The 16,610-nt window shown below is 39.1% G+C and overlaps 1 protein-coding gene across 1 annotated transcript in view; it reads left to right on the forward strand.

Annotated features, from left to right (window-relative positions):
• The window catches only part of LOC126273226 (Down syndrome cell adhesion molecule-like protein Dscam2), a 376,826-nt gene that overhangs the window by 247,598 nt on the left and 112,618 nt on the right, over positions 1–16,610 (forward strand). The window lies entirely within an intron of this gene.

Below are 16,610 nucleotides of genomic sequence, written 5' to 3' on the forward strand. Positions count from 1 at the left end.
GCTCTCCTGTGAAACCTGCAGAACTAGCACTCCTGAAAGAAATGATATTATGGATATATGGCTTAGCCACAGCCTGAGGGACGTTTCCAGAATGAGATTTTCACTCTGCAGCAGAGTGTGTGCTGATATGAAACTTCCTGGCAGATTAAAACTGTGTGCCGGACCGAGACTCGAACTACCTAAACATGCCTGTATTTGCAATGTGAATGATGTCAGCTGTAGGAGATAAAAATATAAAAATCTTGCATACTTTTAATAATTTCATTCTATTATGTCATATGGGATCATATTTTGGGATAATTCATCAAACCAAGAAAAAGTTTTTATGGTGCAAAGGCATATAATAAGACTCATTTGTGTGGTGTAAATTTAAGAACATCATGCATAAATGTGTTCTAAGAATCGGGTATTCTAACCAATGCTTCTCATTATATTTAATCCTTACTGAAATCTGTTGCAAAAAATATATCTCTATTTTCAGCCAATAGATCAACACATAGTGTCAATACTAGGAATAAGAACAATCTACATAAGGACCTGAAATCACTTGTCTCTATTTCCAGGCAGGGCCGGTGCAAGCCTAAGTACCGCCCCGTGCGAGCTGCAAAATTGCCCCCCCCCCCCCCCCCCCTGTTTGATTTTCTTTTTTTTATACTTAAACAAATTTGACTGGAATACTCTTTTTCAAATTCTAAAGGTGGCAGGGGTAAAATACAGGGAGCGAAAGGCTATTTATAATTTGTACAGAAACCAGATGGCAGTAATAAGAGTCGAGGGGCATGAAAGGGAAGCAGTGGTTGGGAAAGGAGTGAGACAGGGTTGTAGCCTCTCCCCAATGTTATTCAATCTGTATATTGAGCAAGCAGTAAAGGAAACAAAAGAAAAATTTGGAGTAGGTATTAAAATTCATGGAGACGAAGTAAAAACTTTGAGGTTCGCCGATGACATTGTAATTCTGTCAGAGACGGCAAAGGACTTGGAAGAGCAGTTGAACGGAATGGACAGTGTCTTGAAAGGAGGATATAAGATGAACATTAACAAAAGCAAAACGAGGATAATGGAATGTAGTCAAATTAAATCGGGTGATGCTGAGGGAATTAGATTAGGAAATGAGACACTTAAAGTAGTAAAGGAGTTTTGCTATTTAGGAAGTAAAATAACTGATGATGGTCGAAGTAGAGAGGATATAAAATGTAGACTGGCAATGGCAAGGAAAGCGTTTCTGAAGAAGAGAAATTTGTTAACATCAAATATAGATTTATGGATCAGGAAGTCGTTTCTGAAAGTATTTGTTTGGAGTGTAGCCATGTATGGAAGTGAAACATGGACGATAACTAGTTTGGACAAGAAGAGAATAGAAGCTTTCGAAATGTGGTGCTACAGAAGAATACTGAAGATAAGGTGGATAGATCACGTAACTAATGAGGAGGTATTGAATAGGATTGGGGAGAAGAGAAGTTTGTGGCACAACTTGACTAGAAGAAGGGATCGGTTGGTAGGACATGTTTTGAGGCATCAAGGGATCACAAATTTAGCATTGGAGGGCAGCGTGGAGGGTAAAAATCGTAGAGGGAGACCGAGAGATCAGTACACTAAGCAGATTCAGAAGGATGTAGGTTGCAGTAGGTACTGGGAGATGAAGCAGCTTGCACAGGATAGAGTAGCATAGAGAGCTGCATCAAACCAGTCTCAGGACTGAAGACAACAACAGCAACAACAAACAAATTTGTATTAAATGTCAGCAATCAATCACAATATTTGTTTTTACTTTTCAGATCTACCTAGGTTTCAGTCCCTGAGTGGCCAGTCTCAAAGCTTTTAATATGTGCTTACATCTAAACCGTCATGTTGACAGTTACTTTCAGCATGATGGTATAGATGTAAAGATAACTCAAAGCATTGAGATAGCCACATCTATGTAGATCTGGTAAATAAAAACAAAAATTGTGACTGATTGGTAACATTCTCTACAGATTTGTACAAAACAGTCGCTGGGCACCAGCTCAAAAATGGAGTCAGACTTGATTGAAGAAATCTAGCTAAATTTAATAAGCCTTGTGAATTTAAAAAATTTTCAGATGTGTGTGAAGTCTTATGGCACTTAACTACTACGGTCATCAGTCCCTAAGCTTACACACTACTTAACCTAAATTATCCTGAGGACAAACACAAACCCCCATGCCAGAGGCAGGACTCGAACCTCCGCCAGGACCAGTTGCACGGTCCATGATTGCAGCGCCTTACACCGCTGTGCTAATCCCACATGGCATGAACTTACAGTTAACGTAAATAAACATTTTTCAATAGTTGTGAATTGATAATGTGTTTAATGGAAAACAAAATATATTTACAATTTAATGATAATTTGGTTTGAACAATAATATTTACAATAACTATTAAATGTTGAACAAAATAAAAAACAACACAGTAAATAACCAAGACACTGATCATACTATAAAAATTTGACCAAATACTAGACAAATCAAACCTTCCTGGATTTTGATTGTGCAAACTCTTTCACACGATTTATGTAATTTTAGTCCTCTGCAAGCTCATGCTCAGTTGATATTGCTGCAAGATCATTCTAACGAGTTTGGCTCATCATTGATCGGAGGTATGTCTTTATCAATTTCAGTTCTGAGAAACTCCTCTCTTCACTCGCAATGGTTCACTGGGAGTGTTAGGAGAATTCTCAGAGCAATGTTAACATTAGGGCAAAAATTATGTCTTCCTATAAACTTCAAAGTCTCTTTTGGACCTATTCCAGGTTTCAACAATGTTGAAAGCACTTTTAGTTCTTCCCTCAACTGCAGTGCATCAATGTTGCTTGACTCATGATCTTGCAAAATCGCTGCGAGGTTTCTACACTTTGTGTCAAGGCTGTCAGGAGGTGCATTATTCAGCTTGCCATTGTCGTAGAGAAAATTAAAATAATCACAATGAGATTTCAGTTGATTGAATCTCTCATCCAAGGATGTGGTTATTACATCTAAAAGATAATAGTAGAATTCAATCTTGTTTTGTTGGGTCATCTTTTGTCCCATCCCTTCCTTCGTAGGTAAATTGTATTGGCTTCTTACTTCGTCATCGAGAAACACTTATCCATGGTAACGTTAGATCTTCTAGCCCTAATTCTGTAGCCAATTCTTTGAAATCTGACAAGAAAGACACAAACTTTTCTTCTGTTCTGCAGGTCTCAAAATATGCTTTCATTTTTTCAAGCATTTCCACGGCCTCAGAAACATTTATGTCAAGGGTCTGGAGGGTCTTACTGACTATGCTGATGTGAAGCAGAACTTCGTACCAGATTACTAAAAAAGTGAGAAAGGTGTAATTGTTTATTTGACTCGCAAGTGACGTTGCATCGTGACTGGTCATCCCATCAAATTCCTCTGATATCTGAACCAGTGCACCATAAACACCTCCAGTTTGAAACCTCAGGGAGGTAAGTGCATCGAAGCGACTTTCCCTACTAATATCACTCAGTGGCTTCAGTGACAGGTTAGGCAGATACTTATTTAAGACATCCCAACCTTGAACAGGGGACGAGAAGAAGTCATACAAGTTTTTCACTGTCAAAAACATGGAAACAGCATATTTACAAAAAGATTCAATGAGTGACTGCTACATGGTACATAAAATGCTCTCTTGTTCATATCTGAAATTCTTTTCTGGAGACCAACTTCTTTCCTTTCATTTATGCTCCATTGTCGTATCCTTGCACTCTCATATTACACAATAGGAATTTTTTATCTTCCAAGAACTTGAGTAAGACCTGTGTCAAAGTAAGCTTCAAGAATCGGGCACTGGAAGAAATCCCAGGAAATGCTCCCGAATTTGGACATCGTATACCCCGTCATGTCTTGTTTCCTGGACGAAATGTACCACAACTGTCATCTGCTCAACTTTTAAAATATCTGGTGTGCAGACCAGAATTATACTGTAATACTTTGCAGATTTCATCATTAATAGAATGTTGTTGGTTATAGATGATCCAATAAGATGAATTATTTCATTCTGTGCTTCTTTTCCAAGATAATGATGAGCCTTATTCTCACCTTGCTTTGTTCTGTGCAGGTGCTCCATCATCACAGGGTCGAACTTTCCAAATAATTCAAGAAGTTTCTGTTGTCGGGCTGAAAGAGTGTATCTGTACTTCCTCTCAAAGGCAGAATTTGCCAACCCAGGAAATGAATTATTGCTATTAAGTGCTCAAGAACATTGGAAAAATGTTCGCTTTCAGTATTCAGAAGTCTTTGATGATGGGCATCGACAGTTCATGGCTTTTTCAGTCTCTCGAAAAACACGATGCACTTTTTATGTGAATTCAAATGCTCGATAGACTTCCCATGACTTTTGAGATTCAAAGCAAGATGCCGCCAGTTGCTTGTACCGTTCTTTGCAATTTTTACTACAGATGACGAAAAAAGTTTGCAACAAAAGCAGAACACAGCACCCTTGCTCTCTGAGTACACCAACCAATGTCTATCTGCTTCTTCTAAATTCTTCAAAGAATAGCTGTAGTGCACAGGGCTGAAACTGCGGTTGTCCACATTTTTAGGACATTCTTAAGCTTCCTTAAAGCACTTGGGAGGACCTCGCATGACCAAAGTCATTCGAATGCAGTCAGTACTACAGGGTGTATACGACCCGGGAAAACCGGGAGATCTGGGAGAAAACCGAGAAAAATCCGGGAATTATTTAGAATTCTGGGAATTTGTCATTGTTTTAGTTTTCAGTTAAATTTTTGTGATTTTGACTGGTAAGAACCAATACTCTAACAAAGGATATTATTGTATCCCGCTACTGAAAAAAAAAAAAAGCAAAGAAAAAAAAAACTGAAGTTGCAAAGGAAATGCGCTAAATACAACAACAAAACAGTGATCATACAAGCATCTGCCAACAGTAAAGTGTGTCAAAGGCTTTGGGAACACTATGCAATACTGCTTTATAACAAAAAATTGCCTCTGATGAGCATGACTTGACAACTGTTTAAATTAGATTCGTTTGAGCAGTTGCGGGCGGACTCTTGTGCATGCGCAGTTGAGTCGCTTATGAGTAGTACCTTCTCCCGCTTCTGGTTACAGAAGTGTGGCTGGGCGCCACTATTTAATATTGCCCTGGTTCGGAAATATCGTAGATCCAGGGCTCCATGTGACCTGTGTTTATGTTCAGTGATTTTGTTGTTTCCTCTTTGTTCATTGATCTCACGTTGAATGATAACAAAACAGATCTTTGTGGCTGGGAGCTATCAAATGAATTAAAATACATTTGAATAATTATGGCAGGCTAAAATATGTTAATAGTTTCAGATTTTATTTCCATCTTTGACAGTCAAGCATTAATCGCCTTACCAAACAATGAAGTTATTTTTGCTGATATGCAAAAGAGATTTGGCTTTTATTAATCCTGTCTACTGAGGCAGTCAATTTATTTGAAACGAAGTGTTTAATTTCACACTATTGGCTAGTTTCAGGTATGCACTGCATTTCAAGTGCGCATGTGGCATTATGCTATAATAAAGAACCAAACATGAGTACTGGAACTCTTGAAGTATCCTTTGATGTCTTGTTTCTTTTATGACATTATGTAAAATCTTTTAATGTTTTACACGTATGAACATATGGGCTTCCTGCGTCATTTTAGCTGTGCAAGCGTGGTGACGCCAGTTCTCTGGCGCTTTCTTGCAACTGCTGAAATGAACCTATTTCTAACAGGTCGCGGGAAAATATTGCAAATGGTGGTTTGAAAAGCGTTACATTCAAAGCAGATTTCCTTTTACGCAAGATGAATTATGTGTGAGAATGTACAATGAATTTCTTAAATCACAAAGCATTTGACTCTCATTTAAGGATCAAATCTTTGAGGGTGACCATTTAGAAGTATTTAAAGCCCAGAAGATGAGACATTTGCATTGTTATTAAAAAATTTATTGGCACATTTGTGTGTGTATCTTAAAGTGCAACACACGCAAAAAATATCAACATTATATGTGGAAGCTTAGCTTCTCTTTCAACTTATTAATCTATGAGACCAATATTATATGTGAATTCTACATATATTAATTTAAGCCATTAACTTTTCTTATTTGTGTATTCGCACTACTTAAGTGTGATCTTGCTATTGGCTGACTACATCACGTGTCCTATTGCTGTAATCAGCTATGACACTTACAAAAGTGCATCACAATCTCAATTTCAATGCTTTGGAAAGTGATATGAGTTATTTGGTGGAATTCAAATTTATACCTTCGTAATATGAAAATTTGCAGTGTACATGTTGCTGCACATCAAAGGTCTTTCAAAACATATTTTTCCCCCTGAATTTTGTTTTCTAAAGTGTCAGGAAATTATATGTCAGTATATAAAACCATAAACATTCGAAGGATTGATGAATTTTACAGTGCCGAGGAAGAGTATACTGTCACTTAACACAGAAAAGGTGTTTTTTCATCTGGGAGAATGTGTATTTTTAACCAGGAAATCCAGGAAAAATCCGGGATTTTTTTTTTTTTTTTCCTTGGCCCCGTATACACCCTGTAATAATTTCTGGCCATCTTCCAGGATCTGAGTCAATTGTGTCGTCCAGTTTAGGCTTGCCTCCAATCCCTTCCCCAGTGGTGAGTACCTCGGTTGATGTTCCTCCGGTATTTTCCAAGTTGGGTGGCCTAATTTCAGTTCTGCTTGATGTTTCAATCTTGGAGCTTTTGTCACAAAGCAGGTCTTGAGTCCAGACAAGGTCTGTTGAACATGTTGTGGATGGCCCACCATCAGCATTGCTACTGTATGCGGTGGTTGCAGTACTGTGTTTGTCAACTTTCTGGTCATGTCCTGAAGATAAAGATGTAGCTGCAGTAGCTCCACTAATTTATGTATTTTCAGGATCTATTTCTCCAGCGTCGCCGCTGCTAAGTCATTCTCTCTTTGGCTTGAAATATCGTTGTAGTGCATCCTTTTACTTCTTCTCATCATCGTCCTTCAGTGCCCATCTTTTCCTATATTCACTGCCAGACAGTCTTTTTCTACCGTCAAACATGTTTTGATCCATCCTGTAAAGAATGATTACATGAAACTAACTGTTGATGTCAGTGTACTAACTTTATTTACAACACACTTTGCAGACAATTTCCTGATATTCCACTGCACGTAAACGGAAAATTACATTACAGTAGGATAAACTGTTCAGGATATGAACTCATAAGAATTGAGCCACATGAAATGTCTGACTATCACTCAGAAATGGATAGCAAAAATTTTCAAAAATACGTCAAAACCAACTTATGTCAGGCTTATTAGCAGTGTCTTTATCCCTTGTAATTATTCACAGCGTATTTATCCATACACATTACTTCTAGCCATTGTAGGTGTTGGACATGTTTGACTGTAGTAATGTTCAACCTTTTTTTTCCATAATGTGGGAAGAATAAAACACTCAGAAACTGCCATTGAAGGGCTTAGCAAAAATGCTTCAGGCTTAAAATGTAACCACAGTATTGAACATTTCATTCGAATTTCCATATTAGATTTCGTCTTCTACAAAATTACTTGTGAGTAAACGCACATCATGTAACAGGCCGGCATCGCTCCACTCATAAGAATACTGGCGTGTACACCAGACTGCTTGCCCCTCTCTGTTCCTCCAGCGTAAACATGAAGGTGCTGCCACAGTGGCGAGGAAGAAACTAGTCCTCCTCCCTCCCCTTGTTCAACAGGGGCGGCCGACAGGTAGTCAAGGCACCATGCCAGTTCCGGAAGCCGGTCCCTATGAGGTTTGGTTTCGAATCTGCTCTTGGGCATGGATGTTGAGTTTGTCCTAAAAAAAAAAGGGGGGGGGGGCAGATTTGCCGCCCCATGTGGCCACATGTTTCGCACGTGCCTTGTGCCAGCCCTGATACTAAGAATTAGGAACACACTACATAACAACGTAAAATCACTTACCTTGGTCCAAAAAGGGGACCAATATTCAGGAACACACATTTTCAATTAATTGCCAGCAACTGTTAGAAACTTGATTTCAGATGAAGCACAGTCTAAACAGAGTTTGAAAGACTTTTTGATAGGCAACTCATTCTACTCTATAGATGAATATCTTAACAGGGACTGTTAAACCAGCTTAAGTAAAAATGTCTGTTAGATTTCACTTTTTACAGCACTTGGTCACAACGCTCAAGATTATGTATTTTGTGTAACATAAATTTGTTTTAAGTCCATAATTATGTTGCATTCTGACAGTGTATTAATTCTGTAAATATTAGCTGTTCCAGTTTACTGTAATGTGTCCACATATTTTGACAATCTCCTGACAAATGATCAAGGAAATGAGTATTATACTCAAATCTCTATGTCTCTTAGGTTACACTTCCTGACATGTTCCACACTCACGAGATCATTTCATTTTTGGGTCTATGGAGGGAAAACTGAATTAATCTGATCTTTTTTTATCCATTGCCACACTTTCTTTTTTCATTTGGAATCTTTGCCCATGTAATTATTTTGATTTAACAATTTCAATTTAATTTTTTATGTTGTACCATTTTATATTCTCGTCCCTCTTATTGTATTCATCATTTCTATTCCTCACTTTATTTGAATTTCGTTTTGTTTATAATCCCTTCTTTCATTTACACCTTCATCAGCATTGATTTGTCCATACTGCAAACAGAATTTATGTTTTATATGTTTATACGACAATTACCACCCAAAAAAATGTATATTGTTTAATGAGAAATACATTTTATGCCATTGCACAGCCAATATAAAGAGATTATTTGTTCTTTTTTGTATTAATCAATTGATGTTGTTGTGGCCTTCAGTCCTGAGACTGGTTTGATGGAGCTCTCCATGCTACTCTATCCTGTGCAAGCTCCTTCATCTCCCAGTACGTACTGCAGCCTACATCCTTCTGAATCTGCTTAGTGTATTCATCTCTTGGTCTCCCACTACAATTTTTACCCTCCACGGTGCCCTCCAATACTAAATTGATGATCCCTTGATGCCTCAGAACATGTCCTACCAACTGATGCCTTCTTCTAGTCAAGTTGTGCTACAAACTCCACTTCTCCACAATTCTATTCAATACCTTCTCATTAGTGATGTGATCTACCCATCTGATCAGCATTCTTCTGTAGCACCACATTTTGAAACCTTTTATTCTCTTCTTGTCCATACAATTTATCGTCCATGTTTCACTTCCGTACATGGCTACACTCCTTACAAATACGTTCAGAAACAACTTCCTGATACTTAAATCCATACTTGATGTTAATGAATTTCTCTTCTTCAGAAACGCTTTCCTTGCCATTGCCAGTGTACATTTTATATCATCTCTACTTCGACCATCATAAGTTATTTTGCTCCCCAAACAACAAAACTCCTTTACTACTTTAAGTGTCTCATTTCTTAATCTAATTCCCTCAGCATCACCTGAGTTAACTAGACTACATTTCATTATCCTCATTTTGCTTTTGTTGATAATCATCTTATATCCATCTTTCAAGATACTGTCCATTATGTTCAACTGCTCTTCCAAGTCCTTTGCTGTCTCTAACAGAATTACAATGACATCGGAGAACCTTAAAGTTTTTATTTCTTCTCCATAGATTTTAATACCTACTCTGGATTTTTCTTTTGTTTCCTTTACTGCTTGCTCAATATACAGATTGAATAACATCGGGGATAGGATACAACCCTGTCTCACTCCCTTCCCAACCACTGCTTCCCTTTCATGTGATTCCACTCTTATAACTGCCATCTGGTTTCTGTACAAATTGTAAATAGCCTTTTGCTCCCTGTATTTTACCACTCCCACCTTCAGAATTTGAAACAGAGTATTCCAGTCAACATTGTCAAAAGCCTTCTCTAAGTCTGCAAATTCTAGAAACGTAGGTTTGCCTTTTCTTAATCTAGCTTCTAATATAAGTCATATGGTCTGTATTGCCTCACTTGGTCCAATATTTCTACGGAATCCTAATTGGAGTGCCTAACAGAATATTAAAGTACTGTGCTGCACAAGTTAGTCCTGTATTTAGCCATATTTGTAACTTTTCCTTTAGGAATGGTCAGATTCCTGAATGATTAAAGTACTCAGTAGTAAAGCCATTTTATAAAAATTGAGAAAGGAATAATGTAGACAATTTTAGACCTATTTCTATGCCACCAGTGTTTGCTCAAGTTACTGAAAAGGCTGTGTATGTGAGGATAATTGATCATTTTATATCACATGATTTGCTATCAAATGTACAGTTCGGCTTTAGAAGTCGTTTAACAACTGAAAATGCTATATTCTCTTTCCTCTGTGAAGTACTGGATGGGTTAAAAAAAGGTTTTGAATGCTAGGTATATTTTTTGATTTAATTAAGGTGTTTGATTGTGTTGATCACAAAACATTGCTCCAGAAGTTGGACCATTACAGAATACAGGGAGTAGCTCACAATTGGTTCACCTATTACATTAGCAACAGACAGCAAAAGGCCATTATTCAAAATGTTGAGAATGGCTGTGATGTGGCATCTGAATGGGGCACAGTCAAGCAGCTGCCCCTGGGATCACTGTTGTGGCCACTCCTGTTTCTTATTTATATACATGACATGCCCTCTAGTATTATGTGTAACTCTAAAATATTTCTGTATGCTGACGACATTAGTTTGGTAGTAAGGGATGTTGTGTGCAACACAGGCCCAGTTTCAAATAGTGCAGTTCATGACCTAAGTTCATGGCTTGTAGAAAATAACATTGCACAGTCAAGCAGCTGCCCTGGGATCACTGTTGGGGCCACTCCTGTTCCTTATTTATATACATGACATGCCCTCTAGTATTATGTGTAACTCTAAAATATTTCTGTATGATGACAACATTAGTTGGGTAGTAAGGGATGTTGTGTGCAACACTGATCCGGTTTCAAATAGCGCAGTTCATGACCTAAGTTCATGGCTTGTAGAAAATAAACTAACCCTAAATCACAGTAAGACTAAGTTTTTACAGTTTCTAACATGCAATTCAACAAAACCTGACATTTTAATTTCACAGAATGGCATATGATTAGTGAAACTGAACAGTTCAAATTTCAAGGTCTTCAGATAGATAGTATAGATAGGAAACTGTCTTGGAAACCTTACTTTCAGGATCTTGTTCATAGACTTAATACTGCCATTTTTGCTATTCAAACAGTATCTGAAGTGAGTGATTGATTGACACGAAAATTAGTCTACTTTGCTTATTTTCATTCGCTTATGTCATATAGTATTATATTTTGGGTAACTCTTCCCATTCTAAAAGGATATTTTTGGCTCAGAAATGGGCAGTTTGAGCAGTAAGTGGTGCAAGTTCACGAACCTCTTGTCAACCCCTGTTCATGATTCTCAGTATTTTGACATTGCCCTCTCAAAATATATATTCGTTACATTCATTTCTAGTTAGAAATATTAGCTTATACCAAAGAATAAGCAGCTTTCACTCAGTTAATACTCGGCAGAAATCAAACCTGCATTTGGATCCGACTTCCTTACTCTTGTACAGAAAGGTGTGCAGTATACTGCTGCATCCATTTTTTCTTGTTGTATTGTTGATTGCGTTTACTTAAACTTATGGATTGACTTTTTTCGGGTTCATTAACATTTTATTTTTTATCTGTTATTACTTTTATGTTGTAATTTCATGTAGTGACATGTTCCATGACCTTGAGATTTGCTCTTAAATTTGGTCCTATGGAACTTGATGTGTAAATAAAATAAATAAATAAATAAAAATCAGGACTCAGGTAAAACATCAAATTTCCAATATCGCTGTGGTCGGAAAAAGGATACTGCAGGAACAGAATCAACAATGACTGAAGAGACTTGTTCAACATCACAGATGTACAATCCTTCTGCAAAGTGCTGCAGGTTTCAATGCTGGGCCATGAACAAGTGTCAGCACATGAACCATTCAACAAAACATCATCAATGTGGGCTTTCAGAGCCGAATGCCCACTCATGTACCCTTGATGACTGCACAACACAAAGCTTAATGCCTCATCTGGACCTGTCAACACCGACTTTGGACTGTTGATGGCTGGAAACATGTTGCCTGGTCGGTTGAGTCTTATTTCAAATTGTATTGAGTGGATGCGTATGTATGGGTATGGAGACAACCTCATGAATCCATGGACCATGCATGTCAGCAGGGACTGTTCAAGCTGGTGGAGGCTCTGTAATGGTGTGGGGTGTGTGCAGTTGGAGTGATATGGCTCTGAGCACTATGGGACTTAACTTCTAAGGTCATCAGTCCCCTAGAACTTAGAACTACGTAAACCTAACTAAGCTAATGACATCACACACATCCATGCCCAAAGTAGGATTCGAACCTGCGACCGTAGTGGTCACACGGTTCCAGACCGTAGTGCCTAGAAACACTTGGCCACTCCAGCCGGCTGGAGTGATATGGGACCCATGATATGAGTAGATACAACTCTAACAGGTGACACATACATAAGCATCCTGTCTGATCACTTGCATCCATTCATGTCCATTGTGCATTCCTATGCACTTGGGTAATTCCAACAGGGCAATGCAACACCCCACACATCCAGAATTGCTACAGAGTGGCTCCAGGAACACTCTTCTGAGTTTAAACACTTCCACTGGCCACCAAAATCCCCAGACATGAACATTATTGAGCATGTCTGGGATGCCTTGCAATGTGCTGTTCAGACTCTTACAGATTTATGGAAAGCCCTGCACAAGTCACAGTGTCAATTGCCTCCAGCACTACTTCAGACATTAGTTCAGTCCATGCTACATTGTGTTGTGGCACTTCTGCGTGCTTGCGTGGTCTGTGCAAAATATTAGGCAGGTGTACCAGTTTCTTTGGCTCTTCAGTGTATATACCTCATCAGCAATCATCTCTCTCCATCCGTTCCCTCATATGGGGGTCATCATCTCATGGTGGAGAGCACACCATGGTTCAACTCTCTGCACATCCATTCTCATCCAGGACATGTGGAGCATCAACTGCTGGGTGCAGTCTCAGCATATAGCTGCAACTGCAGGATTCCATGCCAAACTTAACCTACATCCCTGTTGACAAGATTGCTACGGATGCTTATCTCAGTCAATTCTTTAATAATGCTCTAGTTCTTTTGTTTTGTAAAATTCAATAAAACTCAAACTTATAGCCTTTTTTGAGGCTGTGTTCTGCCACTGCTGAACTATCTTTATGCCCCATATATATCTATCTGATGCATTCCACACAGTGTTGTGAGATACAACAAAGCTTTTGCCTGATGTTCTGGAGGCCACACTCACAAGAGTACTTACACATATGAGGTATTTGAAGTTTTTGCCTGTCCTTTACTAAGCCAAGCATTTCTTCTCCTTCTCCTTCTTCTTCTTCTTTTTCTTCTCCTTCTCTCTCTCTCTCTCTCTCTCTCTCTCTCTCTCTCTCTCTCTCTCTCTCTCACTCTCCCCCTGTCTCTCTCTTTTTTGTCAGAAGATGGCTTTGATGTTGTTGTTTCACAGAATTCTTGCAACTCTGGCTGAAGGTGGCCTGATGTAGGGGATGAAGGCGAGTTTCTCTTTCTCGTCCTCTTCTTTTCTTGTCTGAGATGTCTGTCTCACTCATTTTCTTCAATACACATCTAATCTGCACTTCACTTTACCCGTTTTGATGAAACATGTCCTTGGGGTGTTGCAGCTCAGCTGCGAGACTGTCTTTGTCACAAATGGCACATGTCCTATGAACTAGTGTTGTTAGAAGAGTGTACCGCTGTCCCGAACAATGACAGCTCATTGCATTTAGGTATAGATCTGTGTTGGTCTTCTTTTTGTAGACTGCATGTCCTAGCCTATTATCCACCTTTCTTTTTGTTAAAATGTCTATATTTGGAAGATAACCATTCTGTTCCAGCTCCATCATGAACTGTAGGTTTTGATGGTTACTGTTTAGGTGGCCTAGGAACTCATCCAGAGTCTCACTGCCATGTTTGCACACAACTAAGTTGTCATCCACATAATGGAAGAAGTCTCTATGTTCAATCCATGCAGTTTTTAGTGCTGTCTCCTCAGAGTTCTCTGTATAGAGATTGGCAATCCTAGGGCCCGGTTGGGAGCCCAGGGCTGCTCCAACAACTTGTTCATAGAGCTCCCCACCATATTTGAAGTAGGTTGTGGTGAGTACGTGCTCAGATAGCTTCACTGTTTTGGGCTAAAAATTATGTGCTAATGTACCATGCAATCTTGAACTGGTGCTTAGTGAAGAGATGTTATGTTGAAGCTCACAAGCAAGCCTTCCTTCTGCAGGGCATCCCTTTCCCTGTGGTCACGAATTCAGCCTAGAGGCTAGATACTTGGTCACTCCATACATGGGTGCATTAATGTTATTGACTACTGGCTACAGTGATAAACCTTCTTTATGAATGACAGCTGTCTGTTCAGGCATGATGGTGCTGAAGCCTTTGGATAGAGTTGTTTCATATCTTCTTTTGTTAGAGCAGACTCGTCAACCAGAGCCATTGTTTTTTCTTTTCTTTGATGTTAGGGCCTACTTCAGCTTCTTGTAGGCCACAACCTGTAGCAGAGTGCTCATTTCCTGGTGGTTTAGAGTTCTCTCTTTTCTTTTGTCAGTGGATAGGACTATGATGTTCTCATCTTCTGTTAGCAACCTTAATGCTCTCTGTTGTGCTGTTGTTATGTTTGGTTTCAGCAGTCAAGATTTGCCAATGATCCTGCATGTTTTCTCTGCCTTTTCCACCTACAGGTTGTGGATTGTTTCTTTGTCACTGCTAATAAAGTCCTGTTTCAGTATAGTGTTTTAAACAGGAGAAAATCAAGCCTTTTGGATAGGGCAGGATTTAGCAGCACCTAGTTCTTTTATCATCAGGTTAACACCTGTTCTGGCATCATTGACACCCTGCGTCTTCATCTGAACACCCATCAGCACCTCGAATTGTCCATGTTGTCTGGTGTTGGTGCACCACCTTTGTATTTTGCTGATGGTATATGAGCTACAAAGTGCCCATCCCCAGGATCATGTTTATAATGTATCAGCAGTATGTAGGTTGCATGTGACTACAGTCCATGTATTGTTGTCCAGTTCTCTTCTGGTGAAGCGAATGGATTCTCTCACTATGTCCTGGCTCACTCATCATAGTATTTGATGTGTTGTCTTGAATTTTGCTAGATGACATAGCTTCACAAAGTGTAGTAGGATGTGATAAGTAAATTTGCCTTCATGATATGTTCTTTCTGCAGCTGTTTGAAACTAAAGAGCATTTCCTGCCTTTATAGGTGCTTTACACACTCTAAGAAAGAAAAAAGCTAGATGCGCCTTGAAGGGATTACCTGAATGGAACAGAAATTAGTAGATGTGATGTACATGTACAGAAAAATAAATGATTACAATTTGAGAAAAACTAGTTGATTTATTCACGACAAAGAGCTTCACAAATTGAGCAAGTCAGAATGCATATGTCTACTTGTGGCCTTTATGCAAGTATTGATTCAGTTAGGCATTGATTGATAAAGGTGCTGAATGCCCTCCTGAAAGACATCTTGCCAAATTCTGTCCATATGGCATGTTAAATCATCAAAATCCCGATGTGGTTGGAGGGCTGTGCTGTGCTGTAAGAATGCTGCAGGTGACTATCAGAGGGGTCCTGCTATGTAAAGAAATGGCACCCCAGACCATCACTCCTGGTTGTTGACCCATATGATGGGCAACAGTAAGGTTGGTTTTCCATTGCAATCTGGGGCTTCTCCAGACAATTCTTTGGTCTGGAGTCTCATTTACTGCAGTAGAACTGTCTTCAGTGATAAGTTCTACTTCTAACTGAGCCACAAAGATCAGCAAAGACAAGTCAGAAGAAGCACGGATAGCGATGGGCCACCAACCTGACTTTTGCCCACCATATGGCCCGACAGCCAAGAGTTGGTAGCTACTTCATTTGCCACCTTAGCCAATGAAAAATCATACCTACTCAACATAAGTTTCTGTTTGTTTTCTCTACAGTTTTACTGTTTCAATTGTTTCTCTTACAAAATTTCCATTGCGTCTTCTCACATCCTCTGAAGACGTGTGTATAAGTAGCTGCCTTATTCCATTTGAGATTTTCTTTTCTTTGTATCTACAACATCTTCTGCTCTTTGCATAAGCACCATTGTTAAATAATTCTCTCTCTTCCTATGTCCGTATAATCTATATTTTCTAAGATGAGGAATGTGTTGCTTAATTGAATCTGGTGTAGCCATCTATTCTTAAATTGGCAGTCTTTTTTTTTCCCCACTCAAATCCTGAGAAGCACTTCACTTAGACTCTATAGCATCAATGTTTAAAAAAAAATTCTTGTGTAAAATGTGCATATCAGTTACACACACACACACACACACACACACACACACACACACACACACACACACACCTGCACATACTTGGGGGTGGGGATGGGGGGGGGGGGTGGAAGAGAGATAGAGAGAGAGAGAGAGAGAGAGAGAGAGAGAGAGCAAGCAGTTGGGGTGGGAGGATTGTTTTGGAAGGAAGGTCAAGAACAGGGAGAAGAAAGGACAGAAGAAGAAAAGGGAAGTGCCTCTCGAGTGGCCCACCCAGTTATAAGCAGGTGTAGCTGCATGTCGAGTGCATGGG

This window comes from Schistocerca gregaria, chromosome 5, assembly GCF_023897955.1.
Source record: "Schistocerca gregaria isolate iqSchGreg1 chromosome 5, iqSchGreg1.2, whole genome shotgun sequence".
NCBI classification, from domain to species: Eukaryota; Metazoa; Arthropoda; class Insecta; order Orthoptera; family Acrididae; genus Schistocerca; species Schistocerca gregaria.